The following is a 7,800-nucleotide window of genomic DNA, read 5'->3' on the forward strand; positions in this document are numbered from 1 at the left end:
TTACTCAACTCTATTCCTGAAGTACGCAACACATCTCCTTGTACGTAGTAGACTGGAGTGTGCATATAATAAACGTGTGTTCCTTCACTCAACAAAGATTTATTGAGGGGTGCCTGGGTGGCTCAGGGGGTTGAGCGTCTGACTTCAGCTAAGGTCATGATGTCAAGGTTCTTGGATTCCAGCCCCGCGTCAGGCTCCGTGCTGACAGCTCAGAGTGTGGAGCCTGCTTCCGATTCTGTGTCTCCCTCTCTGTCTCTGCCCCTCCTCCACTCAAGCTCTCTGTCTCTCTCAAAAATAAACAAACATTTTGAAAAATTTAAAAAAAGATCTATTGAGTACCTACTGTTTGGCCAGGTACTGTGCTTGCTGTTGAGCATTGAAGAGACATGTGGTCCTGTCAACAGTCCAGCAGAGAGACAGGCATTAGGCACTTGATTGCAGTGGGATGAGTGAGAAGCACAGTGTCTCAAGTACAACGAGACCCTGCAGGGAGAGGCTAATCTGGGAGAGTCTCCCTTAGGAACTGGTTTTTACAGTAGGAACTGAAGATAAGTAGAATTATTTCAACTAAGATTTTGAAGGAAGTGTTACAGCCAGAGGGAACTGCCTCTCCAAAGAAAAGAGTTTTATGCCCTTAGGGAACCAAAAGGCCAGCTAACCCCTAGGGATTGAGGGGAGAGAAGCATCTGCAGTGGCCCTGGAGGTAGACCTAATAAAATCAGTTAACATTGGTGTGCTTGATACTGAGAACAGTGGGTTTCCAGTGAAGGTTTTTAGACCGGAGAAAAAATTGACCAGATTTGCATGTCTTAAAATCTTTCTGGAGGCTCTCGAAAGTTTAAGAGGCTTTTATAATTGTTGAGGATAGTGATAGTGACGAAGTATTAAATAAATGAATAGATGAACACCAAGCAACAATTCATCACCAACTAATTCATATAGAATATAATACAAACGTATTGGTTTGCATGTTCTTTTATATTTCGTTGAGACCCTGTCCTCTTTACTTTAGATCTGGGAATCCACAGATCTTTTCTTTTTTTTTTTTTTAATTTTTTTTTCAACGTTTTTATTTATTTATGGGACAGACAGAGACAGAGCATGAACGGGGGAGGGGCAGAGAGAGAGGGAGACACAGAATCGGAAACAGGCTCCAGGCTCCGAGCCATCAGCCCAGAGCCCGACGCGGGGCTCGAACTCCCGGACCGCGAGATCGTGACCTGGCTGAAGTCGGACGCTTAACCGACTGCGCCACCCAGGCGCCCCTCCACAGATCTTTTCAAGCTACAGATTATTAACCATTTTTAGGGTGATTACCTCCACAGATGGATCTTACTAACTGTTGACATAATTGTGCGGCAGAGTAATCAAATCTTGAAAGACCTTTCCATCTGCCCATGTGCTCTGGTGGGTCCCACATGTCTTCTTTCCATCCTACCCCACCTGCCACAACCCCTCCTTGCTAGCACCGCATGGTTCCTCTACTCCTGAGAAGCCTCAAAGGACTTTACAAGAGAAACAAGTGTGTAGTTCTGGCAGAGGAGCAAAAGCAAACGTGGAAACTGAGGAATATTGGAGTAAAGCCAGTTTCTATGTTAATTAGTGTGATTTTTACAGTAACTCTTTGGCTGCCTTAAGCATCTGAAGTCAATCTGAATAACAGTTCGGAAAGTGGTACTCTTGGAATTCTAATGTCATTATAGTGTCATTAGGGAGTTTCTTTTCTAACAATAGCTGTTAACTTGGCTAAAGTTAATAGAACTAAAGTGATGTCAACAACAGATTCCATTCTAAACAAAATAAAAATAAATTAACGCACAGTTTAAAACTCTGAAATCATTTTTATTCTGTACTTCATTTTATAAAGCATTTGACATTATAACATAGGTTAGCAATAGTTAATAATGTTTGGGGGCGCCTGGGTGGCGCAGTCGGTTAAGCGTCCGACTTCAGCCAGGTCACGATCTCGCGGTCCGTGAGTTCGAGCCCCGCGTCAGGCTCTGGGCTGATGGCTCAGAGCCTGGAGCCTGTTTCCGATTCTGTGTTTCCCTCTCTCTCTGCCCCTCCCCCGTTCATGCTCTGTCTCTGTCCCAAATAAACAAATAAACGTTGAAAAAAAAATTAAAAAAAAAATGTTTGGAACGTCCCTTTAGAAGGTTATGACTTTAGGGGAAAATATCTTTTTTTTCTCTTCCAGTGACTTTCTAAAAAAGGGGGAAAACTTTGTTTTATGATATAATTAGAGCTGTAGATATCAAGTGTGATACTTCAAGCTGTGTAAATCTGAATAAAAAAAATTCTAGGGGCACCTGGGTGACTCAGTGGGTTGAGCATCCGACTCCTGATTTCAGTTCAGGTCATAATCCCAGGGTCGTAAGATCTAGCCCTGCATTGGGCTCCGTGCTGAGCACGGAGCCTGCTTGGGATTCTCCCTGTCTCTCCCTCTGCCCCTCTCCCCCACTCACACACACACTCTCTCTCTAAAATAAAATGTAAAAAAATTCCAAAGACAAAGATCAAGATTTTAAATGTCTTATTAAAACACATTTCCTCACCAGAGGGAAGGCTGTAAACACCATCCAAGCACTGGAATCTCCTGTCAGGGTGACTTGATGAGGTTGATAAGCACCCTCTGTGACAAAATCATTCTTTGAATCTGAGAGGTTTCGGGGCGCCTGGGTGGCGCAGTCGGTTAAGTGTCCGACTTCAGCCAGGTCACGATCTCTCGATCTGTGAGTTCGAGCCCCGCATCAGGCTTTGGGCTGATGGCTCAGAGCCTGGAGCCTGTTTCCGATTCTGTGTCTCCCTCTCTCTCTGCCCCTCCCCCGTTCATGCTCTGTCTCTCTCTGTCCCAAAAATAAATAAACGTTGAATCTGAGAGGTATCTATCTGGTATTATATAGAGGTTGGGGTTTTTTTTTTTTGCTTTTAAACCAAGGGAAACTGTATTTTGATGAAGTGGCAAACATTATATCTTACTACTATATAAAAGCCAATTTGTCATGGTTATAATTCATCAACAAATAAGAGTCATGACAGCAGTGTGTCTTTGTAATGCCTGAGAGTGCCTGGTACCAGGGACTGTACACAGACATTCCGAACTGTCTATCCCCACCTACTGACTGGTAAATCATCGTCGTCATCATCATCATCATCATCATCATCATCACCATCATCATCATAGTAGTAGTAATAAATGTATTGAGTGCTTAACAAATGGTAGGTACTTTTTAAAGTTTATTTATTTATTTTTAGTACTCTCTACACCCAACATGGGGCTTGAACCCACAACCCCGAGATCAAGAGTCACACGTTCTTCCAACTGAGCCAGCCAGGCACTTTGGTAGGCACTTTGATATAAACATGACAAGTATTATGTGTGTTAACCACCAGTTCTCACAATGACCTTATGAAGTAGGTTTTGTTTTTATCCTCAGTTTGTAAATGGGGAGGCTAGGTCAACTTGCACAAAACCACAGAGCTAGAAGGTAGTGGAGCTGGGATATAAAGTCAGACATCTGTCCCTAGAGTCTTTAATCACTGTACTGTTTCTTAAATGTGGGCTGACTGAAGCTGAGGTTTTTAAGCAGCAAGCCATAGCCCATCACTTCAGTGGGTCTTTTAAAACTGAAATTGGATAGAATTGAACTGAAAATACCAGAGTCTGTTGCAGTAAATGTGGAAAGCAATGTTTCATAGAACTACCATCCTGTTTCAGTCATTTATATGAGACATGTGGATTGGGTTACAATGTAAAATGTATTTTTTTTTTCCTTACTGTGGGTTGAAGTAAAAGATCTTTGCAAGCCCACTAACCTCAAGTATGGTTGATGTTATTTTTGTAATTATCATATCAACAATATTGAATTGACTAGTCTCTTAAATTTTCTTTACAAAATAAATTGTAAAAAAATTGAGAAAGATCATTTAAATTTTAACTACCATTTAAAAACTTGAGGGCGCCTGGGTGGCTCAGTCAACTGAGCCTCCAGTTCTTGGTTTCGACTCAGGTCATGATCTCATGGTTTGTGAGTTCGAGCCCCACATCAGGTTCTGTCTGATAATGCAGAGCCTGCTTGGAATTCCCTGTCTCCCTGTCTTTCTGCCCTTTCCCGACTCATGCTTGCTCTTGCTCTCTGTCTCTCTGTCTCTCAAAATAAATAAACTTAAAAAATAATAACAGTAAAATAAGATAAAAACTGGAAGTGCCTGGGTGGCTGAGTCAGTTAAGCAGCTGACCCTTGATCTCGGCTCAGGTCATGATTTCACAGTTCCTGAGATCGAGCTCAGTATCAGATGTGCAGCCTGATTGGGATTCACTGTCTCCCTCTCTCTCTGCCTCTCCCCTTGCTTGTGCATGCATGCTCTCTCTTTCTCTCTCTCTCTCTCTCTCTCTCTCCCCCCCCTTCAAAAATAAATAACTAAACATTGAAAAAATAAAAATTTGACCAACTAAAAGTAAAAAAGCAAAACATGATCAAACAAAAATGCTAGAACTAGGCAAAAAAATTAAGACCACAAAAATTAATAATTGAGAGTTGATATGGGGAAGCATTTATCTTTCAAATAAAACAAAAGTTTGAACATCATAGTCCAAACTGTTCCCATCTTTGGTCCTTTTTGTGCTTTTTAATATTTTCAAGCAAGTAAAGTTGGAGTAATGCATTTTTAGGTTTAATTTTTCAGGTAAGATAATGTAGTTGTAATAACCTCCCTTTTTGGAAAACTGATGATGTTAGGTGACAATTAAGTTTTATAATGTACTTTTTTTGTTTGCTACTGTGTGGTAGATTTTTTCCATATTTTATTTTTATTTTTTTAAATATTTATTTATTTTTGGGAGAGTGAGAGAGGGACAGAGAACGAGCGGGGGAGGGGCAGAAAGAGAGGGGGGACAGAGGATTGGAAGCAGGCTCCGCTCTGACAGCAGAGAGCCAGATGCAGGTCTTGAACTCTCAAACAAAGCCCATGAACGGAGCCATGAGATCTTGACCTGAGTCGAAGTCAGGGGCTTAAACGACTGAGCCACCCAGGTTCCCCTGCTTGTTTTAAAAATAATCTATGCTCCTTTTTCAATTTATCACCAGGAGTTATACAAATGGAAAAGATGAATTAGCATTTGTGACTTTGTTTCTTCTTTGTGTGTATGATTAATTAAGACCTTGTTTGAAATGTTTTGACAGGATATTGAACTTCAAAATTTAAACTTTTGTCATCACTTCTTTGTGGAAATAAATAAGTAAAGGTTGAAGAATGAATGAAAGCATTCATTATGTAAGCTAAATGTGTTCATTAGGTTAATTGTTAAGATTATTGCTGATTTCCAAGAGCAGGTTATTGATTAATTATAATGACCTCCTCTACCATCTCCGAAACATCTCTTTGTGGTTTGGTTTGCCCTGTAACTTCAGGAATTATAGTTCAATATTTTATGAGTTACAAGATTTCCAGAGGGAATCTGAAAAGTATGCAGGATTTTTCTCTGCGGAAAACACAGAACATCATTTCTGACATTTCTGACATATCTAAGTGACAGGATTTCTCCAAACAGATATAGCACACAGCATATAGTAATAGCATACAATATACTTTTACATCGCTTTGGACAAGGAATCTCTATGTAACAGGATTCTATGTGACCAGTTGCACAGACTTTTCACTTGGTACAAATTGTGTAAAATGAGATCCTTTTAAGCATTTACTTTAAAGTAAGAGTCTCCAGGGGTGCCCAGCTGGCTTAGAAGGAGCAGTGTGCGACTCTTGATCTCGAGAGCACAAGTTTGAGCCCCACGTTGGGGGTAGAGATTACTTTAAAAAATAAATAAAAACTTAACAAAAAAAAAATTAAAAAATAACAGTCTCCTTTCTTCCAAAGGAAGAAATTTTAGACCTACATTATAGTTGCCTTTTTTGACAAAAATACCCCATAAGCTAACTTTTTCGGTCCTCTTTTCAGGCCTAAGATGACTACTTTGATAAACATTTTTTTCAGTCTTTTCTAAATCCGAGTTGAGTTAGTTATATGTTTATTTGTTTGCTTTTTAAGAGTAAGGATTTATCAGCTCTACCTGTGGATAACTATAAAGTTTCATTCATTCATTCATTCACTTATGTATTCAACAAATATCTATTGAACACCTAATCTACAGGTAGGCAGCATAGGTAACTTAGTGGAATAAAAAGACATATTCTGCAGTATTTCTGATCTTCAGAAGTTTATCAGTCAGCTGGGGAGAGAAGATGTATAGCCAACACCATGTTAAGTTGACATAAATCCTTAACATTTCCTGCCATCCCTAGAGGATGCTGCATCAGTTCAGCCCATCACCAGCTCTTCCTTTGTTTTCTGCAGTAGTCACTCTAACATACCTCCTTGTCCCCAGTCTTGCCTGGTTTTAATCTATTCTTTAAATGATCTTCCTTAAATGCTAATCTAATTACCCCCTTTGCCAAAACCCACTGGTGATTTGCTGTTGTCCTCAGGATAAAGTCCAAATTGTCAAACTCCCTGGATCTCTTTTTGCTTCTCTCTTTTATCCCATTTCTAAGTATTCACCTTCCTCAAATATATTTTGCAGCCATTCTGAATTCCTTTCAGGAGCCCTAATTCACCATGCTTCTCTTCCCTCATGTTGTTCTCCCTGCTTGGAATGTCATCTGTAGATATGTGTTCATTAATTCATTTATTCACTCAAGACATCTTTTATTAAGGATGTCTACATGTCCAGTCCTGTGCACCACCCTGGAAGATGGTGTGCAAACATCAGAGAATGAACAGATGAACGGGATGGGGGGAGGCAGGGCACAGTCACCAAGGGCCTTGCCTGATGTGTTAGCGGGTTGGGGTTTCTTTTCTTGTGAGATATGGGGTCACCACCGAAGAATTTTCTTTCTTTTTTTTTTAACTTTTTTTTTTTAATGTTTATTTATTCTTGAGAGAGAGACAGAGTGTGAGTGGGGAAAGGGTAGAGAGAGAGGGAGACACAGAATCTGAAGCAGGCTCCAAGCTCCAAGCTGTCAGCACAGAGCCAGACACAGGGCTTGAACTCACTGAATGTGAGATCACAACCTGAGCCGAAGTTGGTTGCTTAACTGACTGAGCCACCCAGGCGCCCCAAGAATTTTCTAAAAGTGGAAGGGCGCCGTCACATTTGTTTTTTAATGTTTATTTATTTTTGAGAGACAGACAGACAGACAGAGCATGAGCAGGGGAGGGGCAGACAGAGAGGGAGACAGAATCTGAAGCAGGCTCCTGGCTCGGAGCTGTCTGCACAGAGCCTGATGGGGGGCTCAAACTCACAAGCCATGAGGTAATGACCTGAGCTGAAGTCAGATGCTCAACCTACTGAGCCACCCAGGTGCCCCTCCACCCAGAGCCTGCCTAAGATTCTCTCTTTCTCTCCCTCTGCCCCTCTCCCCAACTTGTCCACCCCCCCAAATAAAAAAAAAAAAAAGAAATATTTTCAAATACTTAAGCTTTCATGAATCTCAGGATAGGTTAAACATTTTCAAATATTAAAACACATTAAAATGCTTTTTTACAGAATATGTTCAATAGGCTGGATCTCTATAGGCAAAGAAAAGTGTCATGAAATAATTATCTGGATAAATCAGGAAGAAATCATTTTAATTTGAATTTATACTGTCATACATTTTCTGTGTTCATGGAGTTATGGCTCAACCCAAATATCCCTGCATGTAAGTATTTTTAAAATCTTGCTATTTATTTTTTTTATTTTTACATTATTTTTTATTTTTATTTTGAAACAGAGAGAGAGAAAGAGTACAAGTGGGGGGGGG

The 7,800-nt window shown here is 40.4% G+C and overlaps 1 long non-coding RNA gene across 1 annotated transcript in view; it reads left to right on the forward strand.

The window, feature by feature from the left end:
- Positions 1-7,800, forward strand: part of LOC121016195 (uncharacterized) — a 21,994-nt gene that overhangs the window by 12,824 nt on the left and 1,370 nt on the right. The window contains exon 3 of the long non-coding RNA XR_005784155.1: positions 4,653-4,657. This is a non-coding gene — a long non-coding RNA (uncharacterized LOC121016195). The remainder of the gene's footprint in view (positions 1-4,652; positions 4,658-7,800) is intronic.

The sequence above is a fragment of the Herpailurus yagouaroundi genome, unplaced genomic scaffold (assembly GCF_014898765.1).
Source record: "Herpailurus yagouaroundi ecotype Mexico unplaced genomic scaffold, PumYag 210, whole genome shotgun sequence".
NCBI lineage: Eukaryota > Metazoa > Chordata > Mammalia > Carnivora > Felidae > Herpailurus > Herpailurus yagouaroundi.